The following is a 6997-nucleotide window of genomic DNA, read 5'->3' on the forward strand; positions in this document are numbered from 1 at the left end:
TCTTGACCCCAACTATTTAGAGTCTCGAGCAGGACAAAAATACTGTGTATCCGTCTTTGTCTACGTTTAAACCGCACAAGTGTGAAAAGAGTTTGGTGGGCTAGGGAAGAGATTAAAAACTTCATGATGATCATCACAATGTTTGGCATCACCTGTATCGGGATAATGCTATAGTGGTCAAAAATTGAACAAAGCGTGTAACAACACAATGATTGTAATCCAAACTTGAACATGTCTACGTAGAAAACCATACTATTCACAAGCGTTCCTGACACCCTCTCGTCCTTCTCTGCTAGCCTAATAACTATTGAATCCCCAAAGACAAATAGCCTTTGAAGGATTTCTATGTGGCTAGCACTTACAATGGATGCAATGCTGGAGGGGTTCATGTCAACAGCTCAAAGGAGTATTCGGATGCCATGGCCGGTGAGGAAAAGGAAGAAAGAAGTATAGAACATTGTAGAAGAGATAATTCACTTAGAGAAAAATATAACAAGGTAGGATTCTGACGAGCCCGTCAATCATAATTATAGTACACTGCAAAAAAATTAATTCGATGCAAGGATGTAAGGGTCATTTACCACATTGAACCTCGAAAATGGAATCACATCATACACTTATTACGATGTGCAAAAATTAAAAATTTAATTCAAGAAAAAATATTTATATTTACAATAAGGGTCCTCCCGGTTACAACTTATTAGTTAGAAAGGAAACACCTTATAAAAGCATCAGTCACCGCATCAGTCAGATACACTAATTCCCCTCTTAACCTAAACATATATACTCTTTCTATTTTAGATTAAATCAAGGAGACCAAAGTCATCTCCTGGATCTCAAACACTTCGCCTCATGGATCGCAAACACTTTGGCCCAAAGTGCTAACATTTCATCTCCAAGAATGGACTCAAGTGTGTGCATTGCAACAAGTTCTTTCTCTAATTGTTCCAATTAAACATGCCAAGAGTGAGCGTGAGCAACATTACAAGTCAGTGAGGCCTTGGCCTCACGAAGCCGAAGTCCCGTCCATGATCATCAATGAAAGATAAGAAAAGATGTCATGCTCAAAAAAGACTAAGATAAGATACATTTTTTTTCTACAACTCTCTCTATTTATAGGGCCTCCACATGGAATAATAGAACCCTTCAATTATTATGTATTTAATTATCATTAATATCAACAGCTTTTTGAAAATTAAGATCTCTTGTCTTTATCGCAATTGTCACTATCAAGGAGCAAAAGAATCAAAGAACTTAAATATGTACATAAAAAATGTCTTAGCATGAATCTTAAAGAGATCTGACGGTTGACAAAAATAATGATGTGTTTGATTGGGACCCACTAGAAGTAGTTCAAGGGCACTAGTATATTTGGCCAACATCTGCAAAACGGGAAGGAAATAATCCAAAGAAGAGCAAAATTTAACCTCCTCCCTTAAAGTTTGTAGGCACAAAGCTAACGCGGATGAATCCGCCGACATTCTTCAGCTAGGATGGGCGAATGATGAAAATCTCTCGGAGCTAAAGCAGTCGACTAGGGGTCTCCCGGTCCGCCCTTTAGGCATAGCCACACAAAAAAATGGCCATGTTGGTCGCTCTCCTAGGCCTCCTAGACAAGGCCGCACGACACAAAATTCAGTCAAATGCCTTCCCGAACCCTCGACCATGTTCTGTCGGACGTCATTTCAATCTCCCAATCCTATAATTATGTAATGACCGAAAATCCCCCCACCATATTTATTTTCTGGGGTATATAATGTAGTTAAACATCCTCAATTCATATAATAGAGACTCATTTCAAGAATAAAGTTTGTGTGATTTTACTGTTCATTGTCTAGCTCTCTACTCTCTTCCTCTATCTCGTGTTTAATACTTTAGGTGTCTCTCCCGGACAGTTTTAGATTCAACAGGATAATATTGGAGTCTAGGCTCGAACATAATAGCACTACTTCATTATAAGACATCTTAAAACAATAACTATTTTTAGCAAATAAGCTGGAGCTTTGCAATCTCTCAAAATGGGGTTTTTGGAATGTTAACATATAATTAACAATAATTAAAGTGCATGTTATGAATTAGCAAAGTGATAATATTAAACTCCACAAATTTCAACATCACAACTTAAAAGTAGGAGCAAAACCTATCGAACTCAAGAAAAATAATTAAAAAATAATAGTAATTTTGTAAACTAGAAATAATATGCAAGAAATAATGATAATTCATTGACCTTATGACAATTGTTTTTGGTTCAACTGTATGATTACAATTTACTATTGCTTCTATTCTTCCAATAAATAACTTATATCAATATAACCTTGAATAATTTAAGTATAATTCACAATATTCAAGTATCATAATAATGAAATGCTATGCCTTTTACGCCACCTCGTTAAGTTGACTTACCAAATTGACCCAGTGCTAGGGTTATAAATGAGTAGAGCTTGAGCAAGCTCAGGCTTGGCTCATGTTCGGCTTATTCGAAATTGCTCGTGTTCGAAATCAGCTCGTGAACAGTATGTTCGTGTTCGACTCAATTTAAATATTCTTGTTCGTGTTTGACTTGTGTTCGACTCAAAATCGACATGTTAAAATTAATTAAAAAAATAGATATAGAGTGTTGGATTTAAACCTGAACCAAAGTTATAAAAAAAACACACATAATCAAATTGTCACACGAATTGTTATGGTTTAAACTTAGATATAAATATATATATAATATATTATTATATAAATAATTATATGATTTTTTTTTTATTTCCAGCTAAAACGATCCGAACACGAGCGAACAAAGAGTTATTTGTGTTCAGCTCGTTTATAATTTGAGCTTAAAAAAATTATTTGTGTTCGACTCATTTACTTAACGAACGAGCCGAACACGATTTATTTAATGAGTCAAACACGAGTTGTTCGCGAACAATAAGCTTTTTTGACAACCCTACCCAGCACAATGGTCAATTGAGTTGGCTCTGAGTGCCAAGTGTTAAATGTTGAGTGCAAATATCAAGTATCAAATGTTGATCACGAAGTACTCACTCACCGCAAACTATATAGGTCCCACCATATATTTTATCATTACTATGTTACTTGTTATGTAAGCTTTAATGTATTGCTCAAGACCTCAAGCTCCCTTATGAGTATGCGTTCTTCGGAAAGATTTTTTATTGTGTCAGGAGATGCAAAATTTGGGTCGGTGTCCAAATAAAACCACCCAAATTAAAGAGTAGGTCCCACTAAAAAAAGTGTATTTTAGTGGTTTTAATTAGATACCATGGGCAAATTTGTGTCTGATGTTCTAACTCAATAAAAGCTCATTCGGAAGAGTAAAGGAGGCATTTTCTAAGCCTTTGGTACCTCAATTAATAAGCTTATCTCTTCATGACGTCTTTCTTAAATTTCTTTATGCCTCTCTTTTTTCTTGCTCAAGCCTCTGATCTTTTATTTCTTATATAAAATGTTACCTGTTGAGAAATTAGGGCGAAGAAAAACAGAAATCGACACAAATTCAGTAGAACACAGAGATTTACGAGGTTCAGCAAAGATGTCTACATCCTCGGGAGCAGAATAGTGACTTTCTTTTCAATATTCAGAAAAGAGCACAGAATACAAGATTCAGCTCACATAGGGTACAGACATTACATATATATAACCCTATAATGCAATATATAATTACTTAAATTACTGTTATACCAAACAGCGGGGTGTTGCCCCTGCACCCTTAACCCACATAATGAAATTCTCCCGATTGGATAGATCCGCTCCACTCCGCTCGTGGGTTTCGCTCTGCTCCAGCATCTGTCCCATTTATGGTAAATCTCCACCTTGGCGAATATTCAGCCCCTTAGGAGAAATACATATACCAAGCAAATCTCCACCTTGGCCACCTTGGCGAATATCCAGCCCCTTATAAGAAATACATATGTTGAACAAATCTATATGTTGAACAAATCTCCACCTTGGTGAATATCCAACCCCTTAGAAGAAATATATATGCCTAACAAATCTCCACCTTGGCGAATATCCAGCCCCTTAGGAGAAATATATCATGGAGTTTCTTATGCACCAGTGTGGGTTAGGCCATCACGCTTTCGCTGCACCCTTGCTCCCCCCAACCCACTAAGAGTAGTTTGGGGAGCTTATTTGGTGCGGTGGCGTTTTGAAAACGCACCTAAGTTGTTTGGGTAAAATGTGTTTTGACAGCTTATGCGTTTTCACACCGCTTATGTCTAGGTGTGGTGGCAACTTTCTGGCTGCAGTCTGGCTATTCCAAAAAAAGAATAAAAATTTTGTAATAGCTATCGCACCTAGCTTATCAGCATCAGCAAATTATTTTTAATGCAAATTATTTTTAATCAGCTTATTAGCAGATTATTCAATACGCTGCAGCTGCCCCAAACAGACCCTAAATTTCAAGAGACACTTCTCTTCAATTCCCATAGACATCTCTTCATTCCAAGAGACTCTGAATTCTGGTATTATGTGTTATACCTAACAAATCTCCACCTTTGTGAATATTCAACCCCTTAGGAAAAAATACATCATGGAGTTTCTTATGCACCAATGTGGGTTGAGCTACAATTTTAAATAATTCTTTAATTAAGATTCCTTTAATTAATTTTCCCATAAAAATAACTTTCCCTTAAAAAATTTTTCTTAATTAAACTTTTTCAGAAATCTTTTTCCTTAAACTTCCAAGAAAAGCTCCGTCTCTGCTTTCTAGAAAAGCTCGTTTTTTCTTCCAGAAAAGCTTATTTTTTATTCTAGAAAAGATTCGTTTTCTTTCTCAAAAAAACTCTGTTTTCACTTTCTTTTCACATAGAAATCTTTCATTTCTCTAGTGCAGCAGCAAATTCTCTTTCATTGCCTTTCCTGAGTCCTGGAATATCTTCGGAATATCTCCACGCTAAATTTCCTTTTCCGCGGACTTTCTTTTCTGCGTAAAATTCTTTTTCAGAAAACTCTGTTTCCTTTCCATAAAGAAATCTTTCCTTTCCTCAGCCTTACCGCCTGAGTCCTGGAGATATATCTCCAGAATATCTCGGCGCTGAATTTTCTTTCCAACGGACTTTTATTTTCCGCTTCCCCTCTCCCTCCGGCAAATAAAATAAGATTGGAAGAATATTTCGCCGCCTCCAGCAAAAAAAATTCCTCTCGAGCAGCAAAGAAAATTCGAAAGTTCCTTCCCGCAACGTCGGAATAAGATCAGCCTTTCTGATTTTCTCCTCCACTCCAGGCTGCAACCGAACTTTCCTTTTTCGGTGTCCCCGACTTCGCCTGTCGCAGAAGGAAGCCTCGCCAAACTCTTCTTCCCTGAACCTCCTTTGTCGCAACCTTTTCTGCGTCGATCGCGAAATCTGAACCGTGTGCCGCGCAAATTTCAGCGAAACCTTCGCGACTCGCAGTTCCGAACTACTCTGTCGAATCGCCTCTCGAACTGCTTCTGCCACGAACTCCTGTGTCTGAAGCCCTCCTCTGCGCGAATTTCGTCGAAACTCGTCGTCGAACCCTGCTTCCCAAACTGCTCGTAACCCGTCGTCGAATCCTCCTTCAGTCGCAAGCGGAAGAAGCCCTACAGAATGCCGCGATTCACGAAAACGAAGCCCTCGCCGAACTTCGCCGAAGCCAAATCGTCGAATCCTCTGCGCCGAAATTATAGTTTGACCGAACTCCTCTGCGGCGAATCTGAGTTGTCGAGGCCGCCAATCTCCTCAACCAAAATTTTATTTATTCTCGTTCTGCCAAAATTTTTCTTTCCTGCCCTTAACCAGTCTCTGATACCACTTGTTGGGAAATTAGGGAGGAAAAAAAACAAAAATCGACACAAATCCATAAGAACACGCAGAAATTTACGAGGTTCAGCAAAGATGCCTACATCCTCGGGAGCAGAGCGGCGACTTCCTTTTCAATATTCAGAAAAGATTACATAATACAAGATTCAGCTCACCTAGGATTACAGACATGACATATCTATAACTCTATAGTACAAAATGTAATTATTTAAATTACTCCTGTACCAAACCGTGGGGTGTTGCCCTCGCACTCCCAACCCACATAATGAAACTCCCCCGATTGAACAGATTCGCTCCACTCCGCTCGTGGGCTCCACTCCGCTCCAACGTCTCTGTCCCATTTATGGTATATGAGACATACGTAACATTATCACTATAATTATACTTTATGGATCTGATATACTTAATAAAGCATCCCATTTGTCTTTAATCTTTTCCTAAATGCTAGAAAAATTCGGGCATAATCCACAGCACATTTAGATGCAAAACTCTGAAAGTTATGGTGAGCTTAAATATAAATTTGAAGTTACATATAAAAATTTATTAAAATATAATCTAAGTACTCAGCCAAACTTAATTTAGCATTTGGATAGAGCACCTGACATGCCTAGGATTACAGCATAGCACCCAATAAAGAGTCTAGGATTTTCATATAATCAAGAGGGAGGGTAGTCGAGCAGCAAGGATGATAGAGCAGTGAAACCAGCGTAAGTGGGACAGTGGGTGTCAAAGCCTCCTGTCCAAGGGCTATCAACAAGGCATTTCAGGGCGACAATGATCAAGAGAGACAATGGAGCCTGCACGTCGCCTTGCGCGGTTATGGGAGGTATGGCTTCAATTCAAAAAACTTTTTTTTAGAACTCAAAATCATCATTGTTTAAAGTAGGGCTGTCAAAAAAGCTCGTTGTTCGCGAACAGTTCGTGTTCGATTCGTCAATGAGTTCGTGTTCAATTCGTTCGATAAGTAAACGAGACAAACGCGAACCAATTTTTTCGTTCGGTTAGTTAAACGAACCAAACACGAACAGTGATGCGTTCGTTCGTGTTCGAATTGTTATTGTTTGAAATATAAAATAATATAAAATAATTATATATAAAAAATTTATTATATTTTAAAACATTAAATTTTATAAATTATAATATATAATTAAATAATAATAATAATATATTAATATACTATAGTAATAATATACTAATATAGATATTATTTT

Source organism: Phalaenopsis equestris, unplaced genomic scaffold, assembly GCF_001263595.1.
Source record: "Phalaenopsis equestris unplaced genomic scaffold, ASM126359v1 Scaffold000417, whole genome shotgun sequence".
In the NCBI taxonomy this organism is placed as follows: domain Eukaryota; kingdom Viridiplantae; phylum Streptophyta; class Magnoliopsida; order Asparagales; family Orchidaceae; genus Phalaenopsis; species Phalaenopsis equestris.